The sequence below is a fragment of the Macaca mulatta genome, chromosome Y (assembly GCF_049350105.2).
Source record: "Macaca mulatta isolate MMU2019108-1 chromosome Y, T2T-MMU8v2.0, whole genome shotgun sequence".
Classification (NCBI taxonomy): Eukaryota; Metazoa; Chordata; class Mammalia; order Primates; family Cercopithecidae; genus Macaca; species Macaca mulatta.
The window spans coordinates 14,003,854-14,030,104 of NC_133427.1; positions in this window are offsets into that span (position 1 = coordinate 14,003,854).

Genomic DNA, 26,251 nt, shown 5'->3' on the forward strand with positions numbered 1-26,251 from the left:
GATAGTTCCTGCCTCCCAGCCGAAATTATCAGTTCCCATCCGAAATTATCAGTTCTCAGAATCCACAAAAACAGTGCTAGGAAACGGCTCCAAGACACAGTGATGTAACTCTGGGAGCTGAAGTCTCGTATCTGAAAGCAATTCCCGAGGAAGCTTCTTTCATTTCTTATCTGAGGATATTTCCTTTGTCACCATAAGCTGCTAGCGCTGAGAAGTATCTCATCGCAAGCTTCAAGAAAACGGTGTTGGCAAACTGATCACTGAAGAGAAGAGTGTAACTCCGTGAGGTGCATTCACACACCGCAATGCAGTTTCTCAGAAAGCTTCTTTCCGCTTCTTATCTGAGGATATTTTCTTTTCCCCGTAGCCCACAATGAGCTCCCAAAGATCACTTTGCAGAATCCACGGCAACAGTGTTAGCAAACTGCTACAAGAAGGTAAAGGTGAATCTCTGTGTGGTGGATTCAACATCACAGAGCAATTTCTGAGACTGCTTCTTTCTAGTTAATATCGGAGGATGTTTCCGTGTTCACTATGGGCCTCAATGCGCCCCCAAATATCACTTTGCAGATTCCACGAAAACGGTGTTAGCAAACTGCTTCCTGAAGACTCAGTTGTAACTCTGTGTGATGAATTCACGTATCACAGAGAAGTTTCCCACACAGCTTCGCTCACGTTTTGCATCGAGGGTATTTCAGCATAGGCCTGAATTCGAACCGAAGTAGCCCTTCTCAGGTTCCTCAAAGACAGTGTTAAATGACTCTTCCACGAAAGGGGTGTGTAACTCTGTGAGATGAATTCTCACATCACGATCCAGTTTCTAAGACAGCTTCTTTTCTCATTTTATCTGAGGCTATGCCCTCTGTAAGCTTCATTGCGTTAAGAAATATATGCCATGGCAGATTTCAGGAAAACTGTGTGAGCAAGTTGATCACTGAAGAGAAAACTGTAACTCCGTGAGTTGCATTCACACATCCCAACGCCGTTTCTCAAAACACTTCTTTCTTGTTTGTGTCTGAGGATGTTTCCCTTTTCACCATAGGCCTCAATGAGCTCCCAAACATCCCTTTGCGGAATCCATGAAAACAGTGTTAGCATACTGCTACAAGATGGTAAAGGTGAAGCTCCGTGTGGGGAATTCAACATCACAAAGCAATGTCTGAGTCAGCTTCTTTCTAGTTATCGTCTGAGGATGTTTCCTTTGGCACCATGGGCCCTGAATGCGCCCCCAAATATCACTTTGCAGATTCCCGGAAAACAGTGGTGGCAAACTGCTTCCTGAAGATTCAGCTGTAACTCTATGTGTTGAATTCACTTAGCACAGAGAAGTGTCTCACAAAGCTTCTCTCACGTTTTTAATGGGGGATATGTCCTTCATCAGCGTAGGCCTCAATTCCATCCAAAGTAGCCTTTCTCGGGTTCCTGAGAGACAGTGTTAAACGACTGCCACACGAAACGCCGATGTAACGCTGGGAGATGATTTCACACATCGCAAACCAGTTTCTAAGAAAGCTTCTTTTAATGTTTTCTGAGGAGATTTCCTTTGTCACCGTAAGCTTCATTGTGCTAAGAAGCATCCCAAGGCAGATTTCAAGGAAACTGTGTGAGCAAACTGGTCACTGAAGAGACAAGTGTCACTCTGTGAGTTGCATTCACACATCGCAATGCAGTTTCTCAGAACGCTTCCTTCCAGTTTTTATTTCCTTTTCCCCGTAGCCCTCAATGAGCTCCCAAATATCACTTTGCAGAATCCAGGGAAACAGTGCTGGCAAAGGGCTACAAGAAGGGAAGGTGAATCTCTGTGTGGTGAACTGACACATCACAAAGCAATTTCGGAGACAGCTTCTTTCTCGTTACGATCTGAGGATGTTTCCGTTTTCACCGTGGGCCCTCAATGCGCTCCCAGATAGTACTACGCAGATTCCAGGAAAACGGTGTTAGCAAACTGCTTCGCGAAGACTAAGTGGGAACTCTGTGAGATGAATTCACGTTTCACTGAGAAGTTTCTCACAAAGCTTCTTTCCAGTTTTCATTTACGATATTTCCTGGGTCACCGTAAGCTTCATTGCGCTGAGAAATAGCCCAGTGCAGACTGCAATCAAACAGTGTTAGCAAACGGGTCAGTGAAAAGTTGCGTGGAAGTCTAGGAGTCGCATTCACATGTCACAATGCAGTTTCTCCGAAGGCTTCTTTCCAGTTTTTATCTGAGGACCTTTCTTTTCTCACCATATCCCTCCGTGTGCTCCCAAGAGTGGTGAAAGCCTTTGAAATGAACTCACACGTCACAAAGCTGTTTCTCAGAAAGCTGCACCCTGCTTTTTCTCGGAGGATAATCCCTTTCTCCCCACACTCTCCAAACCCATCCGAAATATCAGTTCTCGGAATCCACATAAACAGTGCTGGGAAACGGCTCCAAGAAACAGTGATGTAACTCGGTCAGATGAAGTCACGTATCTGAAAGCAATTTCTGAGGAAGCTTCTGTCATTTTTATCTAGGGATACTTCCTTTGTCACGGTAAGCTGCGTAGCTCCAAGAAGTCTCCCATTGCGGATTTCAAGGAAACGGTCTTGTCAAACTCATCACGGAAAAGTGTAACTCTGGGAGGTGCACTCACACAGCGCAATGCAGTTTCTCACAAAGCTTCTTTCCAGTGTGCATCTGAGGCTATTTCCTTTTCACCGGAGCCCTCAGTGAGCTCCCAAATATCACTTTGCAAATTCCACGAGAACAGTCTTCGCGAAGGGCTTCATTAGGAGAAAGCTGCAATTCTGTGAGATGAATTCACAGATCACAAAGAAGTTTCTCAGAAAGCTTCTTTCTCCTTTGTAACGGAGGATATTTCCTTTGGCCCCGTAGTCCTCAAAGGGGTCTGAAATATCAGTTTCCAGATTCCACAGAAACGGGGGAAGCCAACGGCTCTATGAAAGGCAGGTGTAATTCAGTGAGTTGAAGTCACACATCACAAAGCAGTTTCTCAGAAAGCTTCTATTTTTCGTTTTCGAGCTGAGGTTATTTGTGGTCTCCGAGCCCCACTGTGTGTCTTAGAGCAGATTCTGCGAAAACACTGTTAGCAAGCGTCTCAAGGGAAACAATGGTAGAACTCTGTGAGCCGAAGTCACCCACAGCAAAGGAGTTTCAGAGGAGGCCTCTCTGCAGATTGGTCTGAGGAGATTTCATGATTCACCATGGGATTCAACGCTATCCAAGATATCACTCGTGAGATTCTACAAACACAGTGCTAGCAAACTCCTCATGAAAGAGTGGTGTAACCCTTTGAAATGAATTCACACATCACAAAGCAGTTTCTCAGAAAGCTTCCTTCCGCTTTTTCTCGGAGGATAGTTCCTGCCTCCCAGCCGAAATTATCAGTTCCCATCCGAAATTATCAGTTCTCAGAATCCACAAAAACAGTGCTAGGAAACGGCTCCAAGACACAGTGATGTAACTCTGGGAGCTGAAGTCTCGTATCTGAAAGCAATTCCCGAGGAAGCTTCTTTCATTTCTTATCTGAGGATATTTCCTTTGTCACCGTAAGCTGCTAGCGCTGAGAAGTATCTCATCGCAAGCTTCAAGAAAACGGTGTTGGCAAACTGATCACTGAAGAGAAGAGTGTAACTCCGTGAGGTGCATTCACACACCCGCAATGCAGTTTCTCAGAAAGCTTCTTTCCGCTTCTTATCTGAGGATATTTTCTTTTCACCGTAGCCCACAATGAGCTCCCAAAGATCACTTTGCAGAATCCACGGCAACAGTGTTAGCAAACTGCTACAAGAAGGTAAAGGTGAATCTCTGTGTGGTGGATTCAACATCACAGAGCAATTTCTGAGACTGCTTCTTTCTAGTTAATATCGGAGGATGTTTCCGTGTTCACTATGGGCCTCAATGCGCCCCCAAATATCACTTTGCAGATTCCAAGAAAACGGTGTTAGCAAACTGCTTCCTGAAGACTCAGTTGTAACTCTGTGTGATGAATTCACGTATCACAGAGAAGTTTCTCACACAGCTTCGCTCACGTTTTGCATCGAGGGTATTTCAGCGTAGGCCTGAATTCGAACCGAAGTAGCCCTTCTCAGGTTCCTCAAAGACAGTGTTAAATGACTCTTCCACGAAAGGGGTGTGTAACTCTGTGAGATGAATTCTCACATCACGATCCAGTTTCTAAGACAGCTTCTTTTCTCATTTTATCTGAGGCTATGCCCTCTGTAAGCTTCATTGCGCTAAGAAATATGCCATGGCAGATTTCAGGAAAACTGTGTGAGCAAGTTGATCACTGAAGAGAAAACTGTAACTCCGTGAGTTGCATTCACACATCCCAACGCCGTTTCTCAAAACACTTCTTTCTTGTTTGTGTCTGAGGATATTTCCCTTTTCACCATAGGCCTCAATGAGCTCCCAAACATCCCTTTGCGGAATCCATGAAAACAGTGTTAGCATACTGCTACAAGATGGTAAAGGTGAAGCTCCGTGTGGGGAATTCAACATCACAAAGCAATGTCTGAGTCAGCTTTTTCTAGTTATCGTCTGAGGATGTTTCCTTTGGCACCATGGGCCCTGAATGCGCCCCCAAATATCACTTTGCAGATTCCCGGAAAACAGTGGTGGCAAACTGCTTCCTGAAGATTCAGCTGTAACTCTATGTGTTGAATTCACTTAGCACACAGAAGTGTCTCACAAAGCTTCTCTCACGTTTTTAATGGGGGATATGTCCTTCATCAGCGTAGGCCTCAATTCCATCCAAAGTAGCCCTTCTCGGGTTCCTGAGAGACAGTGTTAAACGACTGCCCCACGAAACGCCGATGTAACGCTGGGAGATGATTTCACACATCGCAAACCAGTTTCTAAGAAAGCTTCTTTTAATGTTTTCTGAGGAGATTTCCTTTGTCACCGTAAGCTTCATTGCGCTAAGAAGCATCCCAAGGCAGATTTCAAGGAAACTGTGTGAGCAAACTGGTCACTGAAGAGACAAGTGTCACTCTGTGAGTTGCATTCACACATCGCAATGCAGTTTCTCAGAACGCTTCCTTCCAGTTTTTATCTGAGGCTATTTCCTTTTCCCCGTAGCCCTCAATGAGCTCCCAAATATCACTTTGCAGAATCCAGGGAAACAGTGCTGGCAAAGGGCTACAAGAAGGGAAGGTGAATCTCTGTGTGGTGAACTGACACATCACAAAGCAATTTCGGAGACAGCTTCTTTCTCGTTACGATCTGAGGATGTTTCCGTTTTCACCGTGGGACCTCAATGCGCTCCCAGATAGTACTACGCAGATTCCAGGAAAACGGTGTTAGCAAACTGTTTCGCGAAGACTAAGTGGGAACTCTGTGAGATGAATTCACGTTTCACTGAGAAGTTTCTCACAAAGCTTCTTTCCAGTTTTCATTTACGATATTTCCTGGGTCACCGTGAGCTTCATTGCGCTGAGAAATAGCCCAGTGCAGACTGCAATCAAACAGTGTTAGCAAACGGGTCAGTGAAAAGTTGCGTGGAAGTCTAGGAGTCGCATTCACATGTCACAATGCAGTTTCTCCGAAGGCTTCTTTCCAGTTTTTATCTGAGGACCTTTCTTTTCTCACCATATCCCTCCGTGTGCTCCCAAGAGTGGTGAAAGCCTTTGAAATGAACTCACACGTCACAAAGCTGTTTCTCAGAAAGCTGCACCCTGCTTTTTCTCGGAGGATAATCCCTTTCACCCCACACTCTCCAAACCCATCCGAAATATCAGTTCTCAGAATCCACATAAACAGTGCTGGGAAACGGCTCCAAGAAACAGTGATGTAACTCGGTCAGATGAAGTCACGTATCTGAAAGCAATTTCTGAGGAAGCTTCTGTCATTTTTATCTAGGGATACTTCCTTTGTCACGGTAAGCTGCGTAGCTCCAAGAAGTCTCCCATTGCGGATTTCAAGGAAACGGTCTTGTCAAACTCATCACGGAAAAGTGTAACTCTGGGAGGTGCACTCACACAGCGCAATGCAGTTTCTCACAAAGCTTCTTTCCAGTGTGCATCTGGGGCTATCTCCTTTTCACCGGAGCCCTCAGTGAGCTCCCAAATATCACTTTGCAAATTCCACGAGAACAGTCTTCGCGAAGGGCTTCATTAGGAGAAAGCTGCAATTCTGTGAGATGAATTCACAGATCACAAAGAAGTTTCTCAGAAAGCTTCTTTCTCCTTTGTAACGGAGGATATTTCCTTTGGCCCCGTAGTCCTCAAAGGGGTCTGAAATATCAGTTTCCAGATTCCACAGAAACGGGGGTAGCCAACGGCTCCATGAAACGCAGGTGTAATTCAGTGAGTTGAAGTCACACATCACAAAGCAGTTTTCAGAAAGCTTCTATTTTTCGTTTTCGAGCTGAGGTTATTTGTGGTCTCGGAGCCCCACTGTGTGTCTTAGAGCAGATTCTGCGAAAACACTGTTAGCAAGCGTCTCAAGGGAAACAATGGAAGAACTCTGTGAGCCGAAGTCACCCACAGCACAGGAGTTTCAGAGGAGGCCTCTCTGCAGATTGGTCTGAGGAGATTTCATGATTCACCATGGGATTCAACGCTATCCAAGATATCACTCGTGAGATTCTACAAACACAGTGCTAGCAAACTCCTCATGAAAGAGTGGTGTAACCCTTTGAAATGAATTCACACATCACAAAGCAGTTTCTCAGAAAGCTTCCTTCCGCTTTTTCTCGGAGGATAGTTCCTGCCTCCCAGCCGAAATTGTCAGTTACCATCCGAAATTATCAGTTCTCAGAATCCACAAAAACAGTGCTAGGAAACGGCTCCAAGACACAGTGATGTAACTCTGGGAGCTGAAGTCTCGTATCTGAAAGCAATTCCCGAGGAAGCTTCTTTCATTTCTTATCTGAGGATATTTCCTTTGTCACCGTAAGCTGCTAGCGCTGAGAAGTATCTCATCGCAAGCTTCAAGAAAACGGTGTTGGCAAACTGATCACTGAAGAGAAGAGTGTAACTCCGTGAGGTGCATTCACACACCGCAATGCAGTTTCTCAGAAAGCTTCCTTCCGCTTCTTATCTGAGGATATTTTCTTTTCCCCGTAGCCCACAATGAGCTCCCAAAGATCACTTTGCAGAATCCACGGCAACAGTGTTAGCAAACTGCTACAAGAAGGTAAAGGTGAATCTCTGTGTGGTGGATTCAACATCACAGAGCAATTTCTGAGACTGCTTCTTTCTAGTTAATATCGGAGGATGTTTCCGTGTTCACTATGGGCCTCAATGCGCCCCCAAATATCACTTTGCAGATTCCACGAAAACGGTGTTAGCAAACTGCTTCCTGAAGACTCAGTTGTAACTCTGTGTGATGAATTCACGTATCACAGAGAAGTTTCTCACACAGCTTCGCTCACGTTTTGCATCGAGGGTATTTCAGCGTAGGCCTGAATTCGAACCGAAGTAGCCCTTCTCAGGTTCCTCAAAGACAGTGTTAAATGACTCTTCCACGAAAGGGGTGTGTAACTCTGTGAGATGAATTCTCACATCACGATCCAGTTTCTAAGACAGCTTCTTTTCTCATTTTATCTGAGGCTATGCCCTCTGTAAGCTTCATTGCGCAAAGAAATATGCCATGGCAGATTTCAGGAAAACTGTGTGAGCAAGTTGATCACTGAAGAGAAAACTGTAACTCCGTGAGTTGCATTCACACATCCCAACGCCGTTTCTCAAAACACTTCTTCCTTGTTTGTGTCTGAGGATATTTCCCTTTTCACCATAGGCCTCAATGAGCTCCCAAACATCCCTTTGCGGAATCCATGAAAACAGTGTTAGCATACTGCTACAAGAGGGTAAAGGTGAAGCTCCGTGTGGGGAATTCAACATCACAAAGCAATGTCTGAGTCAGCTTCTTTCTAGTTATCGTCTGAGGATGTTTCCTTTTGCACCATGGGCCCTGAATGCGCCCCCAAATATCACTTTGCAGATTCCCGGAAAACAGTGGTGGCAAACTGCTTCCTGAAGTTTCAGCTGTAACTCTATGTGTTGAATTCACGTAGCACAGAGAAGTGTCTCACAAAGCTTCTCTCACGTTTTTAATGGGGGATATGTCCTTCATCAGCGTAGGCCTCAATTCCATCCAAAGTAGCCCTTCTCGGGTTCCTGAGAGACAGTGTTAAACGACTGCCCCACGAAACGCCGATGTAACGCTGGGAGATGATTTCACACATCGCAAACCAGTTTCTAAGAAAGCTTCTTTTAATGTTTTCTGAGGAGATTTCCTTTGTCACCGTAAGCTTCATTGCGCTAAGAAGCATCCCAAGGCAGATTTCAAGGAAACTGTGTGAGCAAACTGGTCACTGAAGAGACAAGTGTCACTCTGTGAGTTGCATTCACACATCGCAATGCAGTTTCTCAGAACGCTTCCTTCCAGTTTTTATCTGAGGCTATTTCCTTTTCCCCGTAGCCCTCAATGAGCTCCCAAATATCACTTTGCAGAATCCAGGGAAACAGTGCTGGCAAAGGGCTACAAGAAGGGAAGGTGAATCTCTGTGTGGTGAACTGACACATCACAAAGCAATTTCGGAGACAGCTTCTTTCTCGTTACGATCTGAGGATGTTTCCGTTTTCACCGTGGGCCCTCAATGCGCTCCCAGATAGTACTACGCAGATTCTAGGAAAACGGTGTTAGCAAACTGCTTCGCGAAGACTAAGTGGGAACTCTGTGAGATGAATTCACGTTTCACTGAGAAGTTTCTCACAAAGCTTCTTTCCAGTTTTCATTTACGATATTTCCTGGGTCACCGTAAGCTTCATTGCGCTGAGAAATAGCCCAGTGCAGACTGCAATCAAACAGTGTTAGCAAACGGGTCAGTGAAAAGTTGCGTGGAAGTCTAGGAGTCGCATTCACATGTCACAATGCAGTTTCTCCGAAGGCTTCTTTCCAGTTTTTATCTGAGGACCATTCTTTTCTCACCATAGCCCTCCGTGTGCTCCCAAGAGTGGTGAAAGCCTTTGAAATGAACTCACACGTCACAAAGCTGTTTCTCAGAAAGCTGCACCCTGCTTTTTCTCGGAGGATAATCCCTTTCTCCCCACACTCTCCAAACCCATCCGAAATATCAGTTCTCGGAATCCACATAAACAGTGCTGGGAAACGGCTCCAAGAAACAGTGATGTAACTCGGTCAGATGAAGTCACGTATCTGAAAGCAATTTCTGAGGAAGCTTCTGTCATTTTTATCTAGGGATACTTCCTTTGTCACGGTAAGCTGCGTAGCTCCAAGAAGTCTCCCATTGCGGATTTCAAGGAAACGGTCTTGTCAAACTCATCACGGAAAAGTGTAACTCTGGGAGGTGCACTCACACAGCGCAATGCAGTTTCTCACAAAGCTTCTTTCCAGTGTGCATCTGAGGCTATTTCCTTTTCACCGGAGCCCTCAGTGAGCTCCCAAATATCACTTTGCAAATTCCACGAGAACAGTCTTCGCGAAGGGCTTCATTAGGAGAAAGCTGCAATTCTGTGAGATGAATTCACAGATCACAAAGAAGTTTCTCAGAAAGCTTCTTTCTCCTTTGTAACGGAGGATATTTCCTTTGGCCCCGTAGTCCTCAAAGGGGTCTGAAATATCAGTTTCCAGATTCCACAGAAACGGGGGTAGCCAACGGCTCCATGAAACGCAGGTGTAATTCAGTGAGTTGAAGTCACACATCACAAAGCAGTTTCTCAGAAAGCTTCTATTTTTCGTTTTCGAGCTGAGGTTATTTGTGGTCTCGGAGCCCCACTGTGTGTCTTAGAGCAGATTCTGCGAAAACACTGTTAGCAAGCGTCTCAAGGGAAACAATGGTAGAACTCTGTGAGCCGAAGTCACCCACAGCAAAGGAGTTTCAGAGGAGGCCTCTCTGCAGATTGGTCTGAGGAGATTTCATGATTCACCATGGGATTCAACGCTCTCCAAGATATCACTCGTGAGATTCTACAAACACAGTGCTAGCAAACTCCTCATGAAAGAGTGGTGTAACCCTTTGAAATGAATTCACACATCACAAAGCAGTTTCTCAGAAAGCTTCCTTCCGCTTTTTCTCGGAGGATAGTTCCTGCCTCCCAGCCGAAATTATCAGTTCCCATCCGAAATTATCAGTTCTCAGAATCCACAAAAACAGTGCTAGGAAACGGCTCCAAGACACAGTGATGTAACTCTGGGAGCTGAAGTCTCGTATCTGAAAGCAATTCCCGAGGAAGCTTCTTTCATTTCTTATCTGAGGATATTTCCTTTGTCACCGTAAGCTGCTAGCGCTGAGAAGTATCTCATCGCAAGCTTCAAGAAAACGGTGTTGGCAAACTGATCACTGAAGAGAAGAGTGTAACTCCGTGAGGTGCATTCACACACCGCAATGCAGTTTCTCAGAAAGCTTCCTTCCGCTTCTTATCTGAGGATATTTTCTTTTCCCCGTAGCCCACAATGAGCTCCCAAAGATCACTTTGCAGAATCCACGGCAACAGTGTTAGCAAACTGCTACAAGAAGGTAAAGGTGAATCTCTGTGTGGTGGATTCAACATCACAGAGCAATTTCTGAGACTGCTTCTTTCTAGTTAATATCGGAGGATGTTTCCGTGTTCACTATGGGCCTCAATGCGCCCCCAAATATCACTTTGCAGATTCCACGAAAACGGTGTTAGCAAACTGCTTCCTGAAGACTCAGTTGTAACTCTGTGTGATGAATTCACGTATCACAGAGAAGTTTCTCACACAGCTTCGCTCACGTTTTGCATCGAGGGTATTTCAGCGTAGGCCTGAATTCGAACCGAAGTAGCCCTTCTCAGGTTCCTCAAAGACAGTGTTAAATGACTCTTCCACGAAAGGGGTGTGTAACTCTGTGAGATGAATTCTCACATCACGATCCAGTTTCTAAGACAGCTTCTTTTCTCATTTTATCTGAGGCTATGCCCTCTGTAAGCTTCATTGCGCTAAGAAATATATGCCATGGCAGATTTCAGGAAAACTGTGTGAGCAAGTTGATCACTGAAGAGAAAACTGTAACTCCGTGATTTGCATTCACACATCCCAACGCCCTTTCTCAAAACACTTCTTTCTTGTTTGTGTCTGAGGATATTTCCCTTTTCACCATAGGCCTCAATGAGCTCCCAAACATCCCTTTGCGGAATCCATGAAAACAGTGTTAGCATACTGCTACAAGATGGTAAAGGTGAAGCTCCGTGTGGGGAATTCAACATCACAAAGCAATGTCTGAGTCAGCTTCTTTCTAGTTATCGTCTGAGGATGTTTCCTTTGGCACCATGGGCCCTGAATGCGCCCCCAAATATCACTTTGCAGATTCCCGGAAAACAGTGGTGGCAGACTGCTTCCTGAAGATTCAGCTGTAACTCTATGTGTTGAATTCACGTAGCACAGAGAAGTGTCTCACAAAGCTTCTCTCACGTTTTTAATGGGGGATATGTCCTTCATCAGCGTAGGCCTCAATTCCATCCAAAGTAGCCCTTCTCGGGTTCCTGAGAGACAGTGTTAAACGACTGCCCCACGAAACGCCGATGTAACGCTGGGAGATGATTTCACACATCGCAAACCAGTTTCTAAGAAAGCTTCTTTTAATGTTTTCTGAGGAGATTTCCTTTGTCACCGTAAGCTTCATTGCGCTAGGAAGCATCCCAAGACAGATTTCAAGGAAACTGTGTGAGCAAACTGGTCACTGAAGAGACAAGTGTCGCTCTGTGAGTTGCATTCACACATCGCAATGCAGTTTCTCAGAACGCTTCCTTCCAGTTTTTATCTGAGGCTATTTCCTTTTCCCCGTAGCCCTCAATGAGCTCCCAAATATCACTTTGCAGAATCCAGGGAAACAGTGCTGGCAAAGGGCTACAAGAAGGGAAGGTGAATCTCTGTGTGGTGAACTGACACATCACAAAGCAATTTCGGAGACAGCTTCTTTCTCGTTACGATCTGAGGATGTTTCCGTTTTCACCGTGGGCCCTCAATGCGCTCCCAGATAGTACTACGCAGATTCCAGGAAAACGGTGTTAGCAAACTGCTTCGCGAAGACTAAGTGGGAACTCTGTGAGATGAATTCACGTTTCACTGAGAAGTTTCTCACAAAGCTTCTTTCCAGTTTTCATTTACGATATTTCCTGGGTCACCGTAAGCTTCATTGCGCTGAGAAACAGCCCAGTGCAGACTGCAATCAAACAGTGTTAGCAAACGGGTCAGTGAAAAGTTGCGTGGAAGTCTAGGAGTCGCATTCACATGTCACAATGCAGTTTCTCCGAAGGCTTCTTTCCAGTTTTTATCTGAGGACCTTTCTTTTCTCACCATATCCCTCCGTGAGCTCCCAAGAGTGGTGAAAGCCTTTGAAATGAACTCACACGTCACAAAGCTGTTTCTCAGAAAGCTGCACCCTGCTTTTTCTCGGAGGATAATCCCTTTCTCCCCACACTCTCCAAACCCATCCGAAACATCAGTTCTCGGAATCCACATAAAGAGTGCTGGGAAACGGCTCCAAGAAACAGTGATGTAACTCGGTCAGATGAAGTCACGTATCTGAAAGCAATTTCTGAGGAAGCTTCTGTCATTTTTATCTAGGGATACTTCCTTTGTCACGGTAAGCTGCGTAGCTCCAAGAAGTCTCCCATTGCGGAGTTCAAGGAAACGGTCTTGTCAAACTCATCACTGAAAAGTGTAACTCTGGGAGGTGCACTCACACAGCGCAATGCAGTTTCTCACAAAATTTCTTTCCAGTGTGCATCTGAGGCTATTTCCTTTTCACCGGAGCCCTCAGTGAGCTCCCAAATGTCACTTTGCAAATTTCACGAGAACGGTCTTCGCGAAGGGCTTCATTAGGAGAAAGCTGCAATTCTGTGAGATGAATTCACAGATCACAAAGAAGTTTCTCAGAAGCTTCTTTCTCCTTTGTAACGGAGGATATTTCCTTTGGCCACGTAGTCCTCAAAGGGGTCTGAAATATCAGTTTCCAGATTCCACAGAAACGGGGGTAGCCAACGGCTCCATGAAACGCAGGTGTAATTCAGTGAGTTGAAGTCACACATCACAAAGCAGTTTCTCAGAAAGCTTCTATTTTTCGTTTTCGAGCTGAGGTTATTTGTGGTCTCGGAGCCCCACTGTGTGTCTTAGAGCAGATTCTGCGAAAACACTGTTAGCAAGCGTCTCAAGGGAAACAATGGTAGAACTCTGTGAGCCGAAGTCACCCACAGCAAAGGAGTTTCAGAGGAGGCCTCTCTGCAGATTGGTCTGAGGAGATTTCATGATTCACCATGGGATTCAACGCTCTCCAAGATATCACTCGTGAGATTCTACAAACACAGTGCTAGCAAACTCCTCATGAAAGAGTGGTGTAACCCTTTGAAATGAATTCACACATCACAAAGCAGTTTCTCAGAAAGCTTCCTTCCGCTTTTTCTCGGAGGAAAGTTCCTGCATCCCAGCCGAAATTATCAGTTCCCATCCGAAATTATCAGTTCTCAGAATCCACAAAAACAGTGCTAGGAAACGGCTCCAAGACACAGTGATGTAACTCTGGGAGCTGAAGTCTCGTATCTGAAAGCAATTCCCGAGGAAGCTTCTTTCATTTCTTATCTGAGGATATTTCCTTTGTCACCGTAAGCTGCTAGCGCTGAGAAGTATCTCATCGCAAGCTTCAAGAAAACGGTGTTGGCAAACTGATCACTGAAGAGAAGAGTGTAACTCCGTGAGGTGCATTCACACACCGCAATGCAGTTTCTCAGAAAGCTTCCTTCCGCTTCTTATCTGAGGATATTTTCTTTTCCCCGTAGCCCACAATGAGCTCCCAAAGATCACTTTGCAGAATCCACGGCAACAGTGTTAGCAAACTGCTACAAGAAGGTAAAGGTGAATCTCTGTGTGGTGGATTCAACATCACAGAGCAATTTCTGAGACTGCTTCTTTCTAGTTAATATCGGAGGATGTTTCCGTGTTCACTATGGGCCTCAATGCGCCCCCAAATATCACTTTGCAGATTCCACGAAAACGGTGTTAGCAAACTGCTTCCTGAAGACTCAGTTGTAACTCTGTGTGATGAATTCACGTATCACAGAGAAGTTTCTCACACAGCTTCGCTCACGTTTTGCATCGAGGGTATTTCAGCGTAGGCCTGAATTCGAACCGAAGTAGCCCTTCTCAGGTTCCTCAAAGACAGTGTTAAATGACTCTTCCACGAAAGGGGTGTGTAACTCTGTGAGATGAATTCTCACATCACGATCCAGTTTCTAAGACAGCTTCTTTTCTCATTTTATCTGAGGCTATGCCCTCTGTAAGCTTCATTGCGCTAAGAAATATATGCCATGGCAGATTTCAGGAAAACTGTGTGAGCAAGTTGATCACTGAAGAGAAAACTGTAACTCCGTGATTTGCATTCACACATCCCAACGCCCTTTCTCAAAACACTTCTTTCTTGTTTGTGTCTGAGGATATTTCCCTTTTCACCATAGGCCTCAATGAGCTCCCAAACATCCCTTTGCGGAATCCATGAAAACAGTGTTAGCATACTGCTACAAGATGGTAAAGGTGAAGCTCCGTGTGGGGAATTCAACATCACAAAGCAATGTCTGAGTCAGCTTCTTTCTAGTTATCGTCTGAGGATGTTTCCTTTGGCACCATGGGCCCTGAATGCGCCCCCAAATATCACTTTGCAGATTCCCGGAAAACAGTGGTGGCAGACTGCTTCCTGAAGATTCAGCTGTAACTCTATGTGTTGAATTCACGTAGCACAGAGAAGTGTCTCACAAAGCTTCTCTCACGTTTTTAATGGGGGATATGTCCTTCATCAGCGTAGGCCTCAATTCCATCCAAAGTAGCCCTTCTCGGGTTCCTGAGAGACAGTGTTAAACGACTGCCCCACGAAACGCCGATGTAACGCTGGGAGATGATTTCACACATCGCAAACCAGTTTCTAAGAAAGCTTCTTTTAATGTTTTCTGAGGAGATTTCCTTTGTCACCGTAAGCTTCATTGCGCTAGGAAGCATCCCAAGACAGATTTCAAGGAAACTGTGTGAGCAAACTGGTCACTGAAGAGACAAGTGTCGCTCTGTGAGTTGCATTCACACATCGCAATGCAGTTTCTCAGAACGCTTCCTTCCAGTTTTTATCTGAGGCTATTTCCTTTTCCCCGTAGCCCTCAATGAGCTCCCAAATATCACTTTGCAGAATCCAGGGAAACAGTGCTGGCAAAGGGCTACAAGAAGGGAAGGTGAATCTCTGTGTGGTGAACTGACACATCACAAAGCAATTTCGGAGACAGCTTCTTTCTCGTTACGATCTGAGGATGTTTCCGTTTTCACCGTGGGCCCTCAATGCGCTCCCAGATAGTACTACGCAGATTCCAGGAAAACGGTGTTAGCAAACTGCTTCGCGAAGACTAAGTGGGAACTCTGTGAGATGAATTCACGTTTCACTGAGAAGTTTCTCACAAAGCTTCTTTCCAGTTTTCATTTACGATATTTCCTGGGTCACCGTAAGCTTCATTGCGCTGAGAAACAGCCCAGTGCAGACTGCAATCAAACAGTGTTAGCAAACGGGTCAGTGAAAAGTTGCGTGGAAGTCTAGGAGTCGCATTCACATGTCACAATGCAGTTTCTCCGAAGGCTTCTTTCCAGTTTTTATCTGAGGACCTTTCTTTTCTCACCATATCCCTCCGTGAGCTCCCAAGAGTGGTGAAAGCCTTTGAAATGAACTCACACGTCACAAAGCTGTTTCTCAGAAAGCTGCACCCTGCTTTTTCTCGGAGGATAATCCCTTTCTCCCCACACTCTCCAAACCCATCCGAAACATCAGTTCTCGGAATCCACATAAAGAGTGCTGGGAAACGGCTCCAAGAAACAGTGATGTAACTCGGTCAGATGAAGTCACGTATCTGAAAGCAATTTCTGAGGAAGCTTCTGTCATTTTTATCTAGGGATACTTCCTTTGTCACGGTAAGCTGCGTAGCTCCAAGAAGTCTCCCATTGCGGAGTTCAAGGAAACGGTCTTGTCAAACTCATCACTGAAAAGTGTAACTCTGGGAGGTGCACTCACACAGCGCAATGCAGTTTCTCACAAAATTTCTTTCCAGTGTGCATCTGAGGCTATTTCCTTTTCACCGGAGCCCTCAGTGAGCTCCCAAATGTCACTTTGCAAATTTCACGAGAACGGTCTTCGCGAAGGGCTTCATTAGGAGAAAGCTGCAATTCTGTGAGATGAATTCACAGATCACAAAGAAGTTTCTCAGAAGCTTCTTTCTCCTTTGTAACGGAGGATATTTCCTTTGGCCACGTAGTCCTCAAAGGGGTCTGAAATATCAGTTTCCAGATTCCACAGAAACGGGGGTAGCCAACGGCTCCATGAAACGCAGGTGTAATTCAGTGAGTTGAAGTCACACATCACAAAGCAGTTTCTCAGAAAGCTTCTATTTTTCGTTTTCGAGCTGAGGTTATTTGTGGTCTCGGAGCCCCACTGTGTGTCTTAGAGCAGATTCTGCGAAAACACTGTTAGCAAGCGTCTCAAGGGAAACAATGGTAGAACTCTGTGAGCCGAAGTCACCCACAGCAAAGGAGTTTCAGAGGAGGCCTCTCTGCAGATTGGTCTGAGGAGATTTCATGATTCACCATGGGATTCAACGCTATCCAAGATATCACTCGTGAGATTCTACAAACACAGTGCTAGCAAACTCCTCATGAAAGAGTGGTGTAACCCTTTGAAATGAATTCACACATCACAAAGCAGTTTCTCAGAAAGCTTCCTTCCGCTTTTTCTCGGAGGAAAGTTCCTGCATCCCAGCCGAAATTATCAGTTCCCATCCGAAATTATCAGTTCTCAGAATCCACAAAAACAGTGCTAGGAAACGGCTCCAAGACACAGTGATGTAACTCTGGGAGCTGAAGTCTCGTATCTGAAAGCAATTCCCGAGAAAGCTTCTTTCATTTCTTATCTGAGGATATTTCCTTTGTCACCGTAAGCTGCTAGCGCTGAGAAGTATCTCATCGCAAGCTTCAAGAAAACGGTGTTGGCAAACTGATCACTGAAGAGAAGAGTGTAACTCCGTGAGGTGCATTCACACACCGCAATGCAGTTTCTCAGAAAGCTTCTTTCCGCTTCTTATCTGAGGATATTTTCTTTTCCCCGTAGCCCACAATGAGCTCCCAAAGATCACTTTGCAGAATCCACGGCAACAGTGTTAGCAAACTGCTACAAGAAGGTAAAGGTGAATCTCTGTGTGGTGGATTCAACATCACAGAGCAATTTCTGAGACTGCCTCTTTCTAGTTAATATCGGAGGATGTTTCCGTGTTCACTATGGGCCTCAATGCGCCCCCAAATATCACTTTGCAGATTCCACGAAAACGGTGTTAGCAAACTGCTTCCTGAAGACTCAGTTGTAACTCTGTGTGATGAATTCACGTATCACAGAGAAGTTTCTCACACAGCTTCGCTCACGTTTTGCATCGAGGGTATTTCAGCGTAGGCCTGAATTCGAACCGAAGTAGCCCTTCTCAGGTTCCTCAAAGACAGTGTTAAATGACTCTTCCACGAAAGGGGTGTGTAACTCTGTGAGATGAATTCTCACATCACGATCCAGTTTCTAAGACAGCTTCTTTTCTCATTTTATCTGAGGCTATGCCCTCTGTAAGCTTCATTGCGCTAAGAAATATATGCCATGGCAGATTTCAGGAAAACTGTGTGAGCAAGTTGATCACTGAAGAGAAAACTGTAACTCCGTGATTTGCATTCACACATCCCAACGCCCTTTCTCAAAACACTTCTTTCTTGTTTGTGTCTGAGGATATTTCCCTTTTCACCATAGGCCTCAATGAGCTCCCAAACATCCCTTTGCGGAATCCATGAAAACAGTGTTAGCATACTGCTACAAGATGGTAAAGGTGAAGCTCCGTGTGGGGAATTCAACATCACAAAGCAATGTCTGAGTCAGCTTCTTTCTAGTTATCGTCTGAGGATGTTTCCTTTGGCACCATGGGCCCTGAATGCGCCCCCAAATATCACTTTGCAGATTCCCGGAAAACAGTGGTGGCAAACTGCTTCCTGAAGATTCAGCTGTAACTCTATGTGTTGAATTCACGTAGCACAGAGAAGTGTCTCACAAAGCTTCTCTCACGTTTTTAATGGGGGATATGTCCTTCATCAGCGTAGGCCTCAATTCCATCCAAAGTAGCCCTTCTCGGGTTCCTGAGAGACAGTGTTAAACGACTGCCCCACGAAACGCCGATGTAACGCTGGGAGATGATTTCACACATCGCAAACCAGTTTCTAAGAAAGCTTCTTTTAATGTTTTCTGAGGAGATTTCCTTTGTCACCGTAAGCTTCATTGCGCTAGGAAGCATCCCAAGACAGATTTCAAGGAAACTGTGTGAGCAAACTGGTCACTGAAGAGACAAGTGTCGCTCTGTGAGTTGCATTCACACATCGCAATGCAGTTTCTCAGAACGCTTCCTTCCAGTTTTTATCTGAGGCTATTTCCTTTTCCCCGTAGCCCTCAATGAGCTCCCAAATATCACTTTGCAGAATCCAGGGAAACAGTGCTGGCAAAGGGCTACAAGAAGGGAAGGTGAATCTCTGTGTGGTGAACTGACACATCACAAAGCAATTTCGGAGACAGCTTCTTTCTCGTTACGATCTGAGGATGTTTCCGTTTTCACCGTGGGCCCTCAATGCGCTCCCAGATAGTACTACGCAGATTCCAGGAAAACGGTGTTAGCAAACTGCTTCGCGAAGACTAAGTGGGAACTCTGTGAGATGAATTCACGTTTCACTGAGAAGTTTCTCACAAAGCTTCTTTCCAGTTTTCATTTACGATATTTCCTGGGTCACCGTAAGCTTCATTGCGCTGAGAAACAGCCCAGTGCAGACTGCAATCAAACAGTGTTAGCAAACGGGTCAGTGAAAAGTTGCGTGGAAGTCTAGGAGTCGCATTCACATGTCACAATGCAGTTTCTCCGAAGGCTTCTTTCCAGTTTTTATCTGAGGACCTTTCTTTTCTCACCATATCCCTCCGTGTGCTCCCAAGAGTGGTGAAAGCCTTTGAAATGAACTCACACGTCACAAAGCTGTTTCTCAGAAAGCTGCACCCTGCTTTTTCTCGGAGGATAATCCCTTTCTCCCCACACTCTCCAAACCCATCCGAAATATCAGTTCTCGGAATCCACATAAACAGTGCAGGGAAACGGCTCCAAGAAACAGTGATGTAACTCGGTCAGATGAAGTCACGTATCTGAAAGCAATTTCTGAGGAAGCTTCTGTCATTTTTATCTAGGGATACTTCCTTTGTCACGGTAAGCTGCGTAGCTCCAAGAAGTCTCCCATTGCGGATTTCAAGGAAACGGTCTTGTCAAACTCATCACGGAAAAGTGTAACTCTGGGAGGTGCACTCACACAGCGCAATGCAGTTTCTCACAAAGCTTCTTTCCAGTGTGCATCTGAGGCTATTTCCTTTTCACCGGAGCCCTTAGTGAGCTCCCAAATATCACTTTGCAAATTCCACGAGAACAGTCTTCGCGAAGGGCTTCATTAGGAGAAAGCTGCAATTCTGTGAGATGAATTCACAGATCACAAAGAAGTTTCTCAGAAAGCTTCTTTCTCCTTTGTAACGGAGGATATTTCCTTTGGCCCCGTAGTCCTCAAAGGGGTCTGAAATATCAGTTTCCAGATTCCACAGAAACGGGGGTAGCCAACGGCTCCATGAAAGGCAGGTGTAATTCAGTGAGTTGAAGTCACACATCACAAAGCAGTTTCTCAGAAAGCTTCTATTTTTCGTTTTCGAGCTGAGGTTATTTGTGGTCTCGGAGCCCCACTGTGTGTCTTAGAGCAGATTCTGCGAAAACACTGTTAGCAAGCGTCTCAAGGGAAACAATGGTAGAACTCTGTGAGCCGAAGTCACCCACAGCAAAGGAGTTTCAGAGGAGGCCTCTCTGCAGATTGGACTGAGGAGATTTCATGATTCACCATGGGATTCAACGCTATCCAAGATATCACTCGTGAGATTCTACAAACACAGTGCTAGCAAACTCCTCATGAAAGAGTGGTGTAACCCTTTGAAATGAATTCACACATCACAAAGCAGTTTCTCAGAAAGCTTCCTTCCGCTTTTTCTCGGAGGATAGTTCCTGCCTCCCAGCCGAAATTATCAGTTCCCATCCGAAATTATCAGTTCTCAGAATCCACAAAAACAGTGCTAGGAAACGGCTCCAAGACACAGTGATGTAACTCTGGGAGCTGAAGTCTCGTATCTGAAAGCAATTCCCGAGGAAGCTTCTTTCATTTCTTCTCTGAGGATATTTCCTTTGTCACCGTAAGCTGCTAGCGCTGAGAAGTATCTCATCGCAAGCTTCAAGAAAACGGTGTTGGCAAACTGATCACTGAAGAGAAGAGTGTAACTCCGTGAGGTGCATTCACACACCGCAATGCAGTTTCTCAGAAAGCTTCCTTCCGCTTCTTATCTGAGGATATTTTCTTTTCCCCGTAGCCCACAATGAGCTCCCAAAGATCACTTTGCAGAATCCACGGCAACAGTGTTAGCAAACTGCTACAAGAAGGTAAAGGTGAATCTCTGTGTGGTGGATTCAACATCACAGAGCAATTTCTGAGACTGCTTCTTTCTAGTTAATATCGGAGGATGTTTCCGTGTTCACTATGGGCCTCAATGCGCCCCCAAATATCACTTTGCAGATTCCACGAAAACGGTGTTAGCAAACTGCTTCCTGAAGACTCAGTTGTAACTCTGTGTGATGAATTCACGTATCACAGAGAAGTTTCTCACACAGCTTCGCTCACGTTTTGCATCGAGGGTATTTCAGCGTAGGCCTGAATTCGAACCGAAGTAGCCCTTCTCAGGTTCCTCAAAGACAGTGTTAAATGACTCTTCCACGAAAGGGGTGTGTAACTCTGTGAGATGAATTCTCACATCACGATCCAGTTTCTAAGACAGCTTCTTTTCTCATTTTATCTGAGGCTATGCCCTCTGTAAGCTTCATTGCGCTAAGAAATATGCCATGGCAGATTTCAGGAAAACTGTGTGAGCAAGTTGATCACTGAAGAGAAAACTGTAACTCCGTGAGTTGCATTCACACATCCCAACGCCGTTTCTCAAAACACTTCTTTCTTGTTTGTGTCTGAGGATATTTCCCTTTTCACCGTAGGCCTCAATGAGCTCCCAAACATCCCTTTGCGGAATCCATGAAAACAGTGTTAGCATACTGCTACAAGAGGGTAAAGGTGAAGCTCCGTGTGGGGAATTCAACATCACAAAGCAATGTCTGAGTCAGCTTCTTTCTAGTTATCGTCTGAGGATGTTTCCTTTGGCACCATGGGCCCTGAATGCGCCCCCAAATATCACTTTGCAGATTCCCGGAAAACAGTGGTGGCAAACTGCTTCCTGAAGATTCAGCTGTAACTCTATGTGTTGAATTCACGTAGCACAGAGAAGTGTCTCACAAAGCTTCTCTCACGTTTTTAATGGGGGATATGTCCTTCATCAGCGTAGGCCTCAATTCCATCCAAAGTAGCCCTTCTCGGGTTCCTGAGAGACAGTGTTAAACGACTGCCCCACGAAACGCCGATGTAACGCTGGGAGATGATTTCACACATCGCAAACCAGTTTCTAAGAAAGCTTCTTTTAATGTTTTCTGAGGAGATTTCCTTTGTCACCGTAAGCTTCATTGCGCTAAGAAGCATCCCAAGGCAGATTTCAAGGAAACTGTGTGAGCAAACTGGTCACTGAAGAGACAAGTGTCACTCTGTGAGTTGCATTCACACATCGCAATGCAGTTTCTCAGAACGCTTCCTTCCAGTTTTTATCTGAGGCTATTTCCTTTTCCCCGTAGCCCTCAATGAGCTCCCAAATATCACTTTGCAGAATCCAGAAAACAGTGCTGGCAAAGGGCTACAAGAAGGGAAGGTGAATCTCTGTGTGGTGAACTGACACATCACAAAGCAATTTCGGAGACAGCTTCTTTCTCGTTACGATCTGAGGATGTTTCCGTTTTCACCGTGGGCCCTCAATGCGCTCCGAGATAGTACTACGCAGATTCCAGGAAAACGGTGTTAGCAAACTGCTTCGCGAAGACTAAGTGGGAACTCTGTGAGATGAATTCACGTTTCACTGAGAAGTTTCTCACAAAGCTTCTTTCCAGTTTTCATTTACGATATTTCCTGGGTCACCGTAAGCTTCATTGCGCTGAGAAATAGCCCAGTGCAGACTGCAATCAAACAGTGTTAGCAAACGGGTCAGTGAAAAGTTGCGTGGAAGTCTAGGAGTCGCATTCACATGTCACAATGCAGTTTCTCCGAAGGCTTCTTTCCAGTTTTTATCTGAGGACCTTTCTTTTCTCACCATATCCCTCCGTGTGCTCCCAAGAGTGGTGAAAGCCTTTGAAATGAACTCACACGTCACAAAGCTGTTTCTCAGAAAGCTGCACCCTGCTTTTTCTCGGAGGATAATCCCTTTCTCCCCACACTCTCCAAACCCATCCGAAATATCAGTTCTCAGAATCCACATAAACAGTGCTGGGAAACGGCTCCAAGAAACAGTGATGTAACTCGGTCAGATGAAGTCACGTATCTGAAAGCAATTTCTGAGGAAGCTTCTGTCATTTTTATCTAGGGATACTTCCTTTGTCACGGTAAGCTGCGTAGCTCCAAGAAGTCTCCCATTGCGGATTTCAAGGAAACGGTCTTGTCAAACTCATCACGGAAAAGTGTAACTCTGGGAGGTGCACTCACACAGCGCAATGCAGTTTCTCACAAAGCTTCTTTCCAGTGTGCATCTGAGGCTATTTCCTTTTCACCGGAGCCCTCAGTGAGCTCCCAAATATCACTTTGCAAATTCCACGAGAACAGTCTTCGCGAAGGGCTTCATTAGGAGAAAGCTGCAATTCTGTGAGATGAATTCACAGATCACAAAGAAGTTTCTCAGAAAGCTTCTTTCTCCTTTGTAACGGAGGATATTTCCTTTGGCCCCGTAGTCCTCAAAGGGGTCTGAAATATCAGTTTCCAGATTCCACAGAAACGGGGGTAGCCAACGGCTCCATGAAACGCAGGTGTAATTCAGTGAGTTGAAGTCACACATCACAAAGCAGTTTCTCAGAAAGCTTCTATTTTTCGTTTTCGAGCTGAGGTTATTTGTGGTCTCGGAGCCCCACTGTGTGTCTTAGAGCAGATTCTGCGAAAACACTGTTAGCAAGCGTCACAAGGGAAACAATGGTAGAACTCTGTGAGCCGAAGTCACCCACAGCAAAGGAGTTTCAGAGGAGGCCTCTCTGCAGATTGGACTGAGGAGATTTCATGATTCACCATGGGATTCAACGCTAGCCAAGATATCACTCGTGAGATTCTACAAACACAGTGCTAGCAAACTCCTCATGAAAGAGTGGTGTAACCCTTTGAAATGAATTCACACATCACAAAGCAGTTTCTCAGAAAGCTTCCTTCCGCTTTTTCTCGGAGGATAGTTCCTGCCTCCCAGCCGAAATTATCAGTTCCCATCCGAAATTTTCAGTTCTCAGAATCCACAAAAACAGTGCTAGGAAACGGCTCCAAGACACAGTGATGTAACTCTGGGAGCTGAAGTCTCGTATCTGAAAGCAATTCCCGAGGAAGCTTCTTTCATTTCTTATCTGAGGATATTTCCTTTGTCACCGTAAGCTGCTAGCGCTGAGAAGTATCTCATCGCAAGCTTCAAGAAAACGGTGTTGGCAAACTGATCACTGAAGAGAAGAGTGTAACTCCGTGAGGTGCATTCACACACCGCAATGCAGTTTCTCAGAAAGCTTCCTTCCGCTTCTTATCTGAGGATATTTTCCTTTCCCCGTAGCCCACAATGAGCTCCCAAAGATCACTTTGCAGAATCCACGGCAACAGTGTTAGCAAACTGCTACAAGAAGGTAAAGGTGAATCTCTGTGTGGTGTATTCAACATCACAGAGCAATTTCTGAGACTGCTTCTTTCTAGTTAATATCGGAGGATGTTTCCGTGTTCACTATGGGCCTCAATGCGCCCCCAAATATCACTTTGCAGATTCCACGAAAACGGTGTTAGCAAACTGCTTCCTGAAGACTCAGTTGTAACTCTGTGTGATGAATTCACGTATCACAGAGAAGTTTCTCACACAGCTTCGCTCACGTTTTGCATCGAGGGTATTTCAGCGTAGGCCTGAATTCGAACCGAAGTAGCCCTTCTCAGGTTCCTCAAAGACAGTGTTAAATGACTCTTCCACGAAAGGGGTGTGTAACTCTGTGAGATGAATTCTCACATCACGATCCAGTTTCTAAGACAGCTTCTTTTCTCATTTTATCTGAGGCTATGCCCTCTGTAAGCTTCATTGCGCTAAGAAATATGCCATGGCAGATTTCAGGAAAGCTGTGTGAGCAAGTTGATCACTGAAGAGGAAACTGTAACTCCGTGAGTTGCATTCACACATCCCAACGCCGTTTCTCAAAACACTTCTTTCTTGTTTGTGTCTGAGGATATTTCCCTTTTCACCATAGGCCTCAATGAGCTCCCAAACATCCCTTTGCGGAATCCATGAAAACAGTGTTAGCATACTGCTACAAGAGGGTAAAGGTGAAGCTCCGTGTGGGGAATTCAACATCACAAAGCAATGTCTGAGTCAGCTTCTTTCTAGTTATCGTCCGAGGATGTTTCCTTTGGCACCATGGGCCCTGAATGCACCCCCAAATATCACTTTGCAGATTCCCGGAAAACAGTGGTGGCAAACTGCTTCCTGAAGATTCAGCTGTAACTCTATGTGTTGAATTCACGTAGCACGGAGAAGTGTCTCACAAAGCTTCTCTCACGTTTTTAATGGGGGATATGTCCTTCATCACGTAGGCCTCAATTCCATCCAAAGTAGCCCTTCTCGGGTTCCTGAGAGGCAGTGTTAAACGACTGCCCCACGAAACGCCGATGTAACGCTGGGAGATGATTTCACACATCGCAAACCAGTTTCTAAGAAAGCTTCTTTTAATGTTTTCTGAGGAGATTTCCTTTGTCACCGTAAGCTTCATTGCGCTAGGGAGCATCCCAAGACAGATTTCAAGGAAACTGTGTGAGCAAACTGGTCACTGAAGAGACAAGTGTCGCTCTGTGAGTTGCATTCACACATCGCAATGCAGTTTCTCAGAACGCTTCCTTCCAGTTTTTATCTGAGGCTATTTCCTTTTCCCCGTAGCCCTCAATGAGCTCCCAAATATCACTTTGCAGAATCCAGGGAAACAGTGCTGGCAAAGGGCTACAAGAAGGGAAGGTGAATCTCTGTGTGGTGAACTGACACATCACAAAGCAATTTCGGAGACAGCTTCTTTCTCGTTACGATCTGAGGATGTTTCCGTTTTCACCGTGGGCCCTCAATGCGCTCCCAGATAGTACTACGCAGATTCCAGGAAAACGGTGTTAGCAAACTGCTTCGCGAAGACTAAGTGGGAACTCTGTGAGATGAATTCACTTTTCACTGAGAAGTTTCTCACAAAGCTTCTTTCCAGTTTTCATTTACGATATTTCCTGGGTCACCGTAAGCTTTATTGCGCTGAGAAATAGCCCAGTGCAGACTGCAATCAAACAGTGTTAGCAAACGGGTCAGTGAAAAGTTGCGTGGAAGTCTAGGAGTCGCATTCACATGTCACAATGCAGTTTCTCCGAAGGCTTCTTTCCAGTTTTTATCTGAGGACCTTTCGTTTCTCACCATATCCCTCCGTGTGCTCCCAAGAGTGGTGAAAGCCTTTGAAATTAGCTCACACGTCACAAAGCTGTTTCTCTGAAAGCTGCACCCTGCTTTTTCTCGGAGGATAATCCCTTTCTCCCCACACTCTCCAAACCCATCCGAAACATCAGTTCTCGGAATCCACATAAAGAGTGCTGGGAAACGGCTCCAAGAAACAGTGATGTAACTCGGTCAGATGAAGTCACGTATCTGAAAGCAATTTCTGAGGAAGCTTCTGTCATTTTTATCTAGGGATACTTCCTTTGTCACGGTAAGCTGCGTAGCTCCAAGAAGTCTCCCATTGCGGAGTTCAAGGAAACGGTCTTGTCAAACTCATCACTGAAAAGTGTAACTCTGGGAGGTGCACTCACACAGCGCAATGCAGTTTCTCACAAAATTTCTTTCCAGTGTGCATCTGAGGCTATTTCCTTTTCACCGGAGCCCTCAGTGAGCTCCCAAATATCACTTTGCAAATTTCACGAGAACGGTCTTCGCGAAGGGCTTCATTAGGAGAAAGCTGCAATTCTGTGAGATGAATTCACAGATCACAAAGAAGTTTCTCAGAAGCTTCTTTCTCCTTTGTA